This window comes from Olea europaea, chromosome 18, assembly GCF_002742605.1.
Source record: "Olea europaea var. sylvestris chromosome 18, O_europaea_v1, whole genome shotgun sequence".
In the NCBI taxonomy this organism is placed as follows: domain Eukaryota; kingdom Viridiplantae; phylum Streptophyta; class Magnoliopsida; order Lamiales; family Oleaceae; genus Olea; species Olea europaea.
This window is the reverse complement of record NC_036254.1, coordinates 11,639,959-11,654,884: the sequence shown is the minus strand read 5'-3', so window position 1 is coordinate 11,654,884 and position 14,926 is coordinate 11,639,959. Positions and strand designations below refer to the sequence as shown.

The 14,926-nt window shown below is 34.2% G+C and overlaps 1 long non-coding RNA gene across 1 annotated transcript; it reads right to left on the bottom strand.

Annotated features, from left to right (window-relative positions):
- Positions 1-8,633: 8,633 nt before the first annotated feature.
- LOC111367455 lies at positions 8,634-14,584 on the bottom strand. Its single transcript, XR_002697825.1, has 3 exons — positions 12,884-14,584; positions 12,399-12,807; positions 8,634-8,814 (listed from the first exon to the last, which is right to left on the bottom strand). It is a non-coding gene; the product is annotated as an uncharacterized LOC111367455 (long non-coding RNA).
- Positions 14,585-14,926: the final 342 nt, after the last annotated feature.

Genomic DNA, 14,926 nt, shown 5'->3' with positions numbered 1-14,926 from the left:
TTGTGTAAGCACGCGTAAACACACACACACACACACACACACACACACACACACACACATATATATATATATATATATATATTCATATTTTATGTACAAATTTCTCTTCATTAAGCATCCTTAATAGCCCTGTAATGAGTTTTAGGCCAATGAATCACAAGGCGGATGACCATATGGCTTCAGCTTTTAAGATACCCATCGAACTTAATTACTCAAGTTGTAATGGCTACGAACAAAAGTATAGATGTATCATATTTTTTTATGAAATTCAATTATTTTGAAGCTCATTGCAATTTTTCCTTTAATGGGGAATATACTAGAGTTTAGGTCATCCAATTAAATGTTATTACATATTCAAAGTTAGCTCACCAAAAACCACCATCCCAAATCTCATGCATGCAGTCCAATGTACTTACAATTGTGCAATGTGTGCAGTGCACATTATATATGGAATGACCTACACCAAATACTCCTAATAAGTTCTAAACAAAGTCAATGAAAAACTTTATTCACGGTTCATTAATTTTACTAGTGTTTGAAATTCAAGAGAAAAGGGGAAGGGAGAGGTAGGAGATGCCAAAACCAATCTCAATTCATAGTAATCATTTGTCACAATTACATGACAAACTAGACTTAAATAACAAAACAAAACCCTAAAGCGAAATGGCCAAGCCCATCATATAAGTCGACTAACATAAATAATAGCCCAACTAAAATAAACCAAATAAATAAGAGTCCAGATAAAATAAAACAAATATAGGTGGATGTCGTCATCAACTCCCCGTGGTGGTTCAACCATTCGACCTTCCTAGTCCCAAGCTAACAAGTAAGCATGATCGAGATAGTGATACCCTAAAGGAAGAGCTCATGCTTTAGATCTTCTCTTAGGCCATGTCTAAACCTACTCAAAATCAAGGCCTCATCCTCAACAACATGACATTACATTTGAAATTCCTCAAACTGAGCAATGTACTCAGTTACTAGCGATTCCCTTATGTAAGGGTGTTCCATTGGGTAAAAATTTCATGATCTAAGCAACAGTCGAAAGTAGGAGTATCTAATTTAATGTTTATAAAGAAATGCTCCTTACGACAAGGAAGCAAATGAGTACCATGACGACCATTGCCTTGTTCTCACCCATGAAGCTGATCCCTATCTCTATGATTGTGTTGAAAATATTTTTGATCAACTTGTCGATGATGGTATTGTCTATTGTGGGACGCTTTAGAATTATTAACATTAGTCAAATGAGGGATTTGGTTAAAATTGTTTAGACTAGCAACTAGATCTTTGTTCTTTTCACAAGTAGTATTTATCTCGATTTGGACAGCTGCTAATTGAGTTTGTAAGTGTTGTTGGCTAGTAGCAAGTTGAGCTACTTATCTAGTGAGTGCATCAAATTTGGATGGGTTCATGGTTAATGTTTCGAAAATAGAGGCGACAAGACAATCCTATGCAACTGTATGCAATGTAATACAAACAAAATGGCATGTAATGATGAGATCAATGAATAATAAGTGCAAGCAATGGAAAATAATGACTTGAGCATTTTTTTTTAAAAATCTCTCTCCTTTTGTTTTATAAATTTTGGGATTAAGTAAATTCAAACATGGCAAGCTAATACTGCTGATCTCCATAAAATAACAAAGCACGGATCAAATACTAGTCAAAACCTAATTAGGTAAATGGGGCTTTGAAATCAAGGGATTCAGCCAAGTGACTTCAGGTATAATATTTGAATAACAGCACTACAAAAATTTAATCGATGCAATTTTAAAATGAAATAGCATTATAAACAAATTTGGTGTTGTTTACTTTCCAGCAAATTATTACAATTGCTTTAGTCAAACTTAGGGAAAAATGAACTTGTATGCTTAATCATCTAGAAACTAATTAAAAGTCACATGTTTGCTCTATTAGTCAATTTTGCACATAAGGTCAAACTAATCAGTAATTTAGAATGTAAACTAGGTAACTTTAAAAGTTGAAGTTGGTATTAAAAAATTCTGGATCTTGAGGAGTTTAGGAGAGTGTCCATGTGTCAATTAGTGAAAGAAGTTTGGAATATTTTAGAAACCATAAATGAGGAAACATAGGTGGTTAAGAACTCCAAATTGCTAATGTTGACTACTAGATTTGAAGAGATTAGGATGAGAGATGATGAGACTTTTGACATCTTCTATGCGAGCCTAAACAACATAGTAAATTCTAGCTTCAACATAGGAGAGAAAATCCTCGAGCCTAAGATAGTCAGAAAAATTCTTAGATCCTTACCCGAGCATTTCATGCCTAAAGTCATGGTGATTGAGCAAAGTAAAGATAGAGATACTATCGGGGTAGAAGAATTAGTTGGATCCCTTCAGACCTATAAGCAGACCATAGATGAAGCTGTTAAGGAAAAATCTTTGGCCTTGAAATCTGCCAAGAATAATTGGGCACAATCTTTTGACTCAAATATACCCAATGATGAGGAGATGGCCTACTTAGCTAACAAATTTCGTCAGATGCTCAGGAATAAGAAGAAGATACAATCGAAATCGCGAGGTGGCCTGAGTGAATCTAGGCGAAGATCTAAATCTATGAGGTGTCATAACTGCTAAGGTATAGGTCATGTTAAGAAAGAGTGCCTGAATGCTAGGAGAGTCGAAGAGAATGCTATGAATACTACTCTCACTAATGATGAGTCTAGCTTGACAATCAAAGTGAGAAATCTACTCTGTGAGAAAAGTGGAAAATATGTTGCCTTCGTTGCTAGGGTTAGTAGTGGATCCAAGTAGAGGAGTGAGAGAGATGAGGACTTAGATAGTGGTGAGGATTTTGGAGATGAGTCTGTAAAGTGAGGAAGATATAGAAGAGGCCTATGAAAAAATATATCAGGCTAACCTGAAAATTCTTAGTAAAATCAAAGCCTTAAGTACAACTATTCAGGGCTGTAATTGGAGAAAGCTAAGTTAGAAGCCTACGGTAAGGAATCTTCCATTGTCCTGAGTGAGCGTAAGTCGATAAATGAAGCTTTAAAGTCTCATGTTAAGAATCTCGCCAGTGAGCTGAAGAGGTTCTCTAGGAAAGCTAGCGAGTTGATTGCCATCAACAAGACTTTACAAATCCAGGTTATAAACCCAGTGAGGGATTTAGAGCACTCAAATTCTCAACTACTTGCCTTCTTCAGTAGGTCGTCTAAGTAAGATGACATTCTTGGAATGGGCAAGATGATGGGAAATAAGGGAAGTCTAGGATACAAAGGAAAATATCATGATGTTGTTGGCACGTCCAAGACCTCTTTTGTCCCTACCAAAGACTAGCCTAACCATGTGCCTAACCCCGAACCTAAGAATAAGGGATCAGTAGGATAGAGGTCTACTAGATAGCGTAGGACCTATCAACCTAGGAATAGACATTAGCATTTACGTAACACAGGTCCTAGATTTATCTCGACATGATTTCATTGTGGTGAGTTATGTCATTTCAACCCTAGATGTCATTAGTACCTAAACAAAGGAAAAACATGAACATGAAAAAGAACAATAATCAGGTGTCTGTTGGTTGGATTGGATACCTTACTAATCAAGTGAATCATTTGACCAAATATGTGACAAAATTGTCTGGAAACTGTTCCCCCCACCAAGCAGGTATGGGTGAAGAAGAGTGATCAGCCAAATTTGTTAGTAGATCACGGTGTTCTTAAAGGAAAGAGAACTCTTATGCCTAGATGATTAGATACTTTTTTATGCATTCAAGTTCTTAACTATCATAGTATTTGTGCATGCACCGCTTATATGTGTTCATTTTTCTTTGGCCTTATTTTTGGTTTCATGGATGTGCATTTTGCATTGGTTTGCTTTGGCCCATGCATATTTGAGTTTTTATTGTGTGCTTGATTTTATTTTTTCTTTTGTGTGTGAGCATTCATTTTTTGAAAAATAAAAAACACAAAAAATTGAAAAATTGAAAAACACAAAAATAGTTGGTTATGGAACACTTCTACATCAAGATATATGTTTCTTGAACATGCATGTTGTGATCATGTATGAGTTGAAATTGATAAGCTGTAGAATAATTTTCATTACTTGTTTAAATCACTTTGGATTACTTAATATAGGTGTCTTTATGTACCATATGTATTGCACACTATAAATTTGTTAGGGGGAGTCTACTGCATGTGGGAGATTTGGGTGGTTGTCACATATTAATAGGGTCATCTTAGTTGCCTAATGGAGAAGAATCTGCACTTAAGATGAAAAATAAATAAGCTTGAAAAATGTGAAGATCTGAAAAATATGGAAAATTGAAAAATATAAATGCTCAAAGTAAGGGGGAGAAAAATAAAAATAATAAGTATAGGTCCTACTGCATTTTCATTGTTTGACTTTAATTAGCATGGAAAGATACTTATTGGCAATGATTAACATGTCCTTTCTCGTAAAATTAAGGTTTGGAGTCCTGCTTGAATTGGATTAGTGACACTCTACACACATGAGTCACTTGTACTATTTACTCTATTTTGATCTGAACTAAGTATGTGGGAATGTTTATGGTCTATTGATTTTACTTGTGCATGCTATCAACTCCATTTTTAAGTTGTTATATGTTATTGCTCTGTTTGAATTTGATAGTATTCCCTTCAACATTTGTGACAAAAAAGGGGAAGAGAAATGTGTAACTAAGGGGTAGAACATAAGAGCATAGAACTATCTTGCAACTTGCTGCATGTGCACTGATTTCATTGATTCATTAACATTTTGCATTTAGCATAATTGCTATGTCTAGGGGTCATTGGAAAGAGACATAGATACATTGTATTACTGCATAAAATTCATAAGTGTTTGCAGTAAGGGGGAGCGTTGCATTGCATTCCATGTCACATCCATTGCTGTTCGAGTTTTGATGTTTAGTAATGTTAGTGTTTCGATTGACATCAATGTCGCGTCTCAAACAACAATGTTGATTTGTGGTTAAGTGCTTTAATATATATATATATATATATATACACACTGGGTATGTGAGTTTTTTAGGTTTCAGGAAACAGGTACAACAAGGAATGCAAGACTCAGTAATTGGGTATACTGGGTAGAATAGTTTTCTATTTTCTAGTCTTCACTTTATTTGTATATTTTTGTCACAGAAGGCTAAAGGGGGAGTGTGTTAGGTTTTTATATGTAAATGGCAATTCTGTGAACAAAAGGGGCTTAATTGAACATGTTGTAAAAGTTAGGGACTTGGGTTGCAATTTGTATAAATGGTTTAGGCTAGGATTGAGTTTGGAACAAGGTAGAAGACACGTCAGATTTTTGCTAGCTACTTGCCAAGGTGTTTCTCGAGTGGATGAAGTAGAACCATTGTCTCTTGTTTTTCGCCCGGGCGTCGCTCGAGCGAAAAGCGGGAGCGAAAAAGCTGTTACTCGCTTTTCGCTAGAGTGTTGTTGGAGCGACAGTGACACATTGTCAAACCCTAGGTCATGATTTGAAGAGTTTTAAACTGCTCATGACACCTATTTGTCCCCAGGTATAAATATAAGAAGTCATGGACAGAATTGGAGAGAGGTTGCTCATTGTTCTTCATATTCATAACACATTAATATCATCTCTGTGATCCAAAAAACATAATTCATTGGAGGATTCAATGATATTCATCTTGTGATTCAGCAACCTAGAATTGGGAAAACATTAGGGCCGTAAATACAAAACATCTAGCTTCCTTAATTTGTTTAGAAAGGGACTCTCTCATTGGGGGATTGAAAGAGGTGGATTGAAGCGCAGTTATAAGAACAAGAACAGGAGGTTCTTGGTATTCCAATTGGAAAGACTTTCAGTGTAAGACCAAGAAGCTGTTGGAGACAGAAGATTAGACTATAGGAGGTAGATCAGGAAGTCTAGCAGAAGGTTACAGGAGGTAGATCACGAGGTCTAGTAGGCTAGAGGTGTCTATGTCAATAGATCGTGAGACTGTGACAGCGGCTCTTAGTGAGTACAAGTTGAGGAATTGCTGTGTATTCCCTGAACGGTCTATAGTGGAGGTTATTGGCTTGATCCCGGAGTTTTTACCACGTTAGTTTCTCCGTTATCAAATTTGGTATTGTTTACTTTCCAACAAATTAGTACAATTGCTTTATTCAAACCTAGGGAAAAATGGACTTGTATGCTGAATCATTTAGAAACTAATTAAAAGTGACGTGTTTGCTTTAATTAGTCAATTCCACACATAAGGTTGAACTAATCAGTAATCTGGAACGTAAACTCCGTAACTTTAAAAGTTGAAGTTGGAATTAGAATGTTCTGGATCTTAACAAATTGTAAATATTCAATGACCAAAACAATGGCCAGTAACAGGCTTGGTTTGGTGTAAAAAGTTGGTTAATTTTCATCCTTTTGAAACCAAATGTTGGTTGGTCAAAGCATTAGTGAATAAAAATTACCATATTTCAACAACCAATATTTGGTCGTTGAAGATATACCGATAACAGCTAAATATTGGTATTCGAAGGATAGTTGATAAAAAAATGATACCGGTCACCAATCAATTGATGGTCAATAATTGCTAAACAATTTTTTTATTCTATATTATTTTATTTTTTATCATTCAGCAACCAAAATATGGTCATAGAAAGCATTTTCCAGCTAAAATCTGGTTGCTACATATTAATTTAGTAAAAGACACCGAACAACCAGTATTTGGTCTCTACTAATATTTGAAGTAATAGTTTAGATAGACTTTGAGTAACAACGGGTTATTTGCTATACCTCATTAATAGTTTTTCAATTAATCAATATAACAAAGAATGCACAAGAGAAAATAACTAAATAAGAAATTAACAATAACATACAATAGTAACAACAAAAGGGTAATTACTACCAATTTCGATGTGGTCGTTGAAACCCACCAACCACAAACTAAAACAGGCGAGGTTTATCCCCCTAGGCAATCAACGACAACAAAGTTGTCGCTAACGGTTATAGATCAACTGACCAAGTTCAATTTGGTCATTGAAATACTCATTAATTAACACGTAAAAAAACCCGGGATTAAAATCCTTCCCTAATTATTAGCGACAAAACTAATACATGAAATCAACAAGCAAATTTCGGTTGCAACAGGGCATAGGAAATTTATTTCATTCTTAACTGCCCAAAAACTTTGCCAACCAAATATTTGGTCGGTGAAAGTGTTTTATAGCAATCAATTTTATTTGGTCGAGTCCATATTTTTTTGTAGTGAGAAAAGAATTGTTCAATAATGCATGTGTAATCTCACCTTCCAATTGGTTATTGTTAAGATAGACATGACTTATGCTTGATGTATTGAAGCAAGATGGGATTGGGTGTGATGAATTGTACTCTTGATAAATCTAAGAGGGGCCAAAAGAATGAAGTTTGATACTAATTATTTCAAGTCAACGTTACTAGATGGTACACAAACATTTAGCACATATTTGGATATGTTTAATAAATAAATTTGGAAAAACCAAACGTATATTTGTTGGAATATGTCCAATAAATTTATTACTAGAAATATCAATAGTCTCCATATTGAGATTGGTGCTTGCTTGCAACTTGAGTTTCTCCAAAGTCACGTGAGATTCAGTCTAATAGTGAAAAAAGTGAAGTAGAGTTGGATGGCAATTTGACAAACTGAAAACCTCTTCTTGGAAGTTAGGAACCCAATTTCATAATTCAGTACTCGCTATTACTTTATTTTCTTTGGCAAATATGAAACCAAGACTAAAATGATTATATAAAGCCTCAAAGGAAATGGGCACGTGAAAGTTGTCACTTGAAATGGAAAGATATTCACGTGAGGTGAGTTCTGATTCTTTTGAAATACAGCAATATCTCCGTAGAACTTATTCCTTGAGGCCACAATCAATCGAAGAGATTTCATTTTTTCTGGACAAGATGGAAGTGATTCTACATACACATTTCCACTCAAATCCAGCTCCTCAAGTTTATTAAGTTGACAACACCCTGCTAAATTAAACACTAACCAACAAAACGAAGATAAGGAAAATTGGGGTCGATTATTTTCTTACTGTATTTTAACAAATCTAAATGCAACTAGCTCCTTTGAGAGAGATATATATACACTTGCTTCTGGATGAAAATAAAAAATGGAAAACATGATCACTTAGCACTCATCACACTATTTTTATTTCTTTGTAAAACAATAAAGAAAAAGTTCAATAGAAATAGGAGAGAAATAGTGAAATTCAAATCTGAAGATAGAAAAAAACTAAGAAAAACACCCACAAACATAGAGAGAAACCTATATGTGTGTAATATATATACACACCATGGTCCTCACGGATTTGTAAATAAAACCTGCAGAGATTGGAAGGTGAAAATTTTGCCTCGTTGGGAAGGGAGCCATTGAGTCCACACCCAGGCAAAGATAAAACCTTTAGAAAAGTCATTAATCCAATGCTTTGAAGAAAGTTTGCAACAAAGAAAAGAGTTCAAAAAGGATCCCTCGGAGATACAATTATTTTTCATAGCAAGAATAACAAAATGATCATTAGGTTGCACACTCTCTCTTTGACTAAGTGTGACCCAAAAGTAATGCACGAATTCTATATATGGAGGAAAAAATATAAATAAAGAGATCTAATTTAAATCTTTTTGTTAAACTAATGTTTGCTCCTCAATGTTTTTCTCAAACAAAAAAAATTTAACTGGGAAACAAATCAGATTCCCATTTATTAATACAAGTACATATAATCATTTCATACTTTCATGATTGAATATGCATACACATGGCCATCATGGCTTCCTGCCATGCTGTTATATTTGGCTTCACTGCTTTGTTACTTCCGAATTATCAAATCTAGAACGAAAAATGACAAAATTGATTAGATAGACTGTAAACATATTTTAGTTATAAAAGTTAGTATAGTACGTAATGATCTTCATACCGAATTAAAGCAGATAGATCTTGATTTTTCCAGAACACACGGCCTCAAAAATGTATTATACAAGCCTCAATGAAATGAAACGATGCTTTTCTCTAGTGAGGATTTATGGATAGAACTGTAGCAATGCAAATCACTACAGATAAATAAGATATGATGAAGCTTATGTAGAAGAACTCCATGTCCATGAAACCGCACTCCTCACTTTCATCATGGGGCACTGCAGGTGTTGATCAGGTGCTAGTACAGTCATCAGGTAATGGATGGCCGCAAAGATATGGATTTCCCTGATAACTACCTTCATCGAAAGTCCAAAACTGAAATTTCTCTGGCATCATACCTGCTAAATTGTTATGCGCCACACTAAAGCCTTCCAAATTCTTTAACTGAATCAGACTAGTGGGGATACTCCCACCTAAGTTGTTATAGGAGAGATCTAAGCTCTCCATCTGACGTAGGTTTGAGAATGTTTCTGGAATTGTTCCAATGAGATAGTTGTGCGACAAGTTGAGTGAGTGGATCTCACTTAAATTTCCAAGGCAATTCGGAATTTCACCATGTAATTTATTAGAAGAGAGATTAATTCCTGACATGTATTTGAGGATGCTACCCTCGTAAGTATAAGAATTTCTCTTTGTCATGAACGTTACTGTAATTGGCAAATGAATTTTACTGGAATCTCCAGTTCTTTGGAAAGTCATGTGAAATGCCCTTTCTAACATAACCTTATACATGTAATACGGAAGTGTTGAAGTTGAAGGGGAATGGTATTTCAAACAAGGAATGGTATTTCAAACAATTCTAAGTTCTCCCTGGCGAAGTTACCAAAGTAGTGCTGGATTTGACCGGAAAGAAAATTAAAAGAAAGCTCTATCATGCTTAGTTGGTCCATCTCACAAAATTGGTGAGGGATTATGCCTTCAAACTGGTTATTGCTGAGAAGAATAATTCTCAGGCTTGATAGATTGCCAATCCATTGAGGGATATTTCCGGTGAACTTATTCCATCTAAGATCCAATGAAGTCAAATAAGAGCTATTATAAAATGCATATGCAAGCTCACCTTCCAATTGGTTATTGTTTAGATAGACATAAGATATGTCTGATTGATTGAAGCAAGTTGGGACTGAACCACATTACTTGTTCTCCTATAAATCTAAGAGGAAAAGATGGAGATTGCAAATTTCCTCCAGGATTGGACCCTCAAGCTGGTTGTTAGACAGAGAAATTTGATTCAATGCTATCATATTACTCACTGATGTAGGAATTCTGCCCGACAAACGGTTGTTACTAATGTCTAACACTATAAGAGGGATGGTAGACAAGCTCTTTGGAATGGTGCCTGAGAACTCATTGCTATCCAGATGTAAACATCCCAAGTGCCATAGGTTTATAGATTCTGGAAATATTTGTCCTTGCAATTTATTGTCTGATAATTTGAGAAAATACAGAGAAAAGCATCCCATCACTAATTCCTGTGGTATGGTGCCGGACAAGTTATTGCTGGACAAGTCTAAATATTTTATAAATATTAAGTCACTGAAACTAGAAGGTACACAACCGTCAAACATATTCGTTGACATGTTCAATGCAACCAAGTTTGGAAAAATTGAAGTTATATTAATCGAAACATGTCCATTGAACTTGTTAGTAGATACATCAAAATTCTCCATGTTGGGATTGGTGCTTGTTGGCAAATTGAGAGTTCCTGTAAAAGCAATATTCCTCAGGTGTAGTTCCCTAAGTCTTGTGTTGTTCTCCAACAACCAAGTGGAAAATTATTTCCTATGTTGTTATTTGAAAGATCAAGAATTCTCAAATTGGATTGATAGTGAAAGGAGTTGGGTAGTGTTCGACGACCTCTTGAATTCATCATACTAAAAGCCTCTGGTTGAAAATTGGGAACCCAGTTTCCCAACTCGTTGTCGTTTATTATTTCATTGTCGTCCAAAAATAAAAAATTTAAGCTTGAATGATTAAAGAATGCCTTGAAAGAAATTGGAACTTGAAAGTTACTTGAAAGGGAGATATATTCAAGCGATGCAAGTTTCGAAAGTGGAGGGGAGGCAATATTTCCAGTGAAAGTATTTCCGGCGAGTTCAACCCATCTAAGAGATGTCAGTTTCGCAAAACATGAAGGAAGTATTCCTTCATACTCATTCCAACTAAGATCTAACACTTGGAGGTTTTTAAGTTTGCACAACCCTGTTGATCAAATGAATACAATTACTATTTGAAAACACATCAATGAAACAGGGAATATGAAGGCTTTGCATATAAAAAGACAGCATTTTTTTTTTTTTTTGTCTCCAGACTTACTTTCGAGTAAGAAAGTTTCATTTTCAAAAGTGAATTCTTTATGGTTGAAAGATGGTAAGAAGTTACTTATTTTGAATGTAACTATTAACTCTCTTATTTCCATCTCACCAATAAAAAAAATGAAAAAAAGCTATAGATTGTAAAATTTAATTACTTTTAATTAACAATGTAAGGTTAGCCTAACCTCTTTAAATTATATTTATTATAAAGTCCTAATTGACGAAGTTAAATACTTCTTTTTGATACAAAAGAGATATTCTGGTTCATTTCTATTTTTCACAAATTTTTTGTCAATATTTTATAGTGAAGTAATCAATATCTATTGCTTTCGAAAAAATATTATAGTAATTTTTCATCCATTAAAAGAGATAATCATGGGAAAACTTTACATATATTAACCAAAAATTCAATTGAGATGCAAGGAAAGTTGTAAAATTGTGAAAATAGAAATAATTGTAGAAAAACATTGTTTACCAAACAAGCTGTTAAATTTACCTTGAACAGAGTGAGGGTGCCATTGAGTGTGCATCCTGACAATGATAAAAACTTGAGGGAAGGTGGTACTCCAATACATCGTAGAAAGTTCCCATCCACAGTAGAATAATCCAAGAATAATCCCTCCAGCTGTCTTAAATGTCTCAACTCTTATACATGTAAGCAGTGGAATGTGCATGAGAATTGGAGTTCATATTGTAGTTAGTATTATAATTTATGTGACTAGGAATTACAGATCTTTTGGCTCACTATGAGATTGAATGCTTTCGTTTGAATAATTTTCCCGAAAATGGAAGTGCTTGAGGTATGAGAAAGCTCTCAAAGATTGCACCATGTTGCTAATGTTGGAGACAATTATGCTGTCCAATTTTAGCACTTGGAGATGATGCATACTTTTGATGCCTGAAACATAGAACTTTCTAGGGTAATATTCAAGTATAAGCATGTTAACGTTCATTATTCGAAAATATAAACTTGAAAAGCCTTTTTTAGTACCAGTTAGAGTTGCGAAGTTTTCCACCTCATTACCACTTAGATCAAGCTCCTCCAATTTACTTTAAGCATGTAAATCTAGATGGAGGTAGAGAAATAAACATGTACAAGCAAAATATGGAAATAATGGTTGAGAACTCAGTTCTATTTGACACAAATAAGAAAAATAAGGAGTTCTAAACTGTGGAACGAACCTTTCACTTGGATGGTTCCTTTTAGTTCATTGTAAGAGAGATCTAGAGACTTGAGTGATGATAGCACATGAAGTGAGGAGAAAATGCTATTATTGAAGTAATTTCCTTGTAAATTAAGGACCTTCAAATATTTTAGATCTGTTTGTATAACTGAATCCACAACAAGGTACAATATAATATCTAATAAACTGTAAACCACTATTTAGTGAAAGGGAGGGCCCAAGTGCAAAATACCGTGAATGCTTTTGTTCATAATAATAAGGCACAAGTGAAGTAATCAAAGAAAAGGAAATCTAAAATGAATAATGATGAAGAACGAAATGAGATGATACACCAAAAATAGTACCCAAGCTTCTGGCTTTATTTTGACTTAGGTCGAGCTCCTTCAAATTGGTAAAATCTTTCAGGTCTGTCAAAAAATACAAGATATTTAAAGGTTCTCTGACCTAAAAACATTATATCGCGCTTGTGGAAATGAAACTCACTTAGCATCGATAGAATGTCGTTATCACCAAACCAATCAGTACCCCAAATATGAAGAACTTCTAGCTTGGTTAATCCAAAAAGTCTTCCATTGCCTACACAATGATTTTTCGTAGAAACTAATAATATGTTTCGTCTAAGCTATTCAACATTGAAATGATGCCTAGAGAGGAAATAAGTAAACAAAAAGAAAGGTGTATTCCATAATGAAAGACTGCTTCTGTAGTAAGGTGTATTCCAATTTTAAAGACGAAAATGTCTTATTTGTTGTACTTTCAAGTACCAAGCATGTCCTTAATGTTTTCCATTTGAATTACTTGGGATGACCAGCACTATTAATATCTAACTCAATGCGATTAACATATACATTTAGTAATGCTAAACTTATTAGGAAGGAATAAATGGCAAATGTTTTGATGTAGTAGGAGAACAATTTGCATAATCTTCAAGTCACAGTATGGTAAGTAGATTTATCTAAAATGAAATCGAGATTTCTATTTTTACAAACAACTTAAATTAGTGATAAAATCTCAAGTTGAGCTTCTGGCTTTTATATTGTTTTTTCCATGGACTGTGTTCTTGCATTCATAGAATTAGTAAGAGTTGGAACTCCGTTATCTCATCTTCACTCTGAAAAATTCTTGCACTTAATGTTGGTTACCTGCATATGTTTTCTCGACAATGTTCTATTATTACTGTAATTTAAAATTATTTACTCTCTCTACTTTTCTCGTAATACAGTAGTAAGGATAAATTGGTTGTTTGATTTGTACTTTTATTAGAGAAAATTAAAGGTTTAGAGAAATTGCTTATCTTATACTGCAACAAGAAAAGTTCAATCATAATAAACTTGATTTATTTTCTAAAGGGTTGATTCTTCGATAATTTACATGATCTATGAAAAAACCACCAGCATACGAAGTATATAGAACTTACTATTTCTGTAATTTTCTCTCTCTAAAATGTTGAATCCAACTCTCAAATTCTTGAGAGAAGAAAGCTGACTAAGAGATGACAAAATTTTGGGATCAAATGAATTTTCAAACATATCAAGGCCCTCAAAATTTCTCAATTTTGACAATTTATCAAAACCTGCAATAAAGTTCAATATATCTTTATTTACCACTCAAACAAAACAGGAATAATAAAATTGAAGCTACCCAATTAAGGAGAGATGACATCATACCTTCATTCTCAATCCAACCTACTAACTGATTCCCCGACAAAGAGAGATTTCTAAGCTCTTGAAAGGGAAGAAATAGAGAGGCATTAAAATACCAATCTCCTAATTTTTGATCCATGGCGAAATCAAGGTTAAGATGGATTACTTGTTTAGTTGTGTTACTACATTCAACCCCTTGCCATTGACAACAGTCAGTTCCAATCTCATTAACCACCCATGAAGTCAGCGATCTTCCATCTGGAAAGTTTATGTTTGCTTTGAGGTGCAAAAGAGCAGTCCTCTCTTCTTCCCAACACCCTAAACAGTACCATCCATTTAGTAATGAAAGCACTGGCATCACTAATGTTACCCATAACTTTATTCCCATCTTTCTTATATCTCAACACACTAAAGCTGGAAAAATCTCTTATATATGTTGCTTGATGGATTTTCGGCTTTGCGAGCATCCCTTTTAAAAGGGGAAACTTGATGTACAGTTGATTGACTACTACTATTTATTTTATGAATTTTTCCAGTGATATAAAACTATTGTTCCTACACTATTGTCCAAACTCTGGGAGATTTCCTATGAATTCTAGTTAACAAGTAAGACGTGTTGATTTCTTCTTCTTCTTCTTCTCCTTTTTTTTTATTTTTATTTATTTATTTTTTTTGGGTTATGAAATTAAGATTTGTGATATTCTACAATAAGGTCTTGACTAATTAATGGCGAAATGAATTCTACCATATATTTCCTACCAGTAATGTGACAAGCAAAGGGGCCACCAGAGGAAAATGGTGCAAACTAAAATAAGGAGAATTTGACTTGGGATTATTAAAATGAAAGCCATTAATTCGACAGAGACTTTAACAGATACAACGT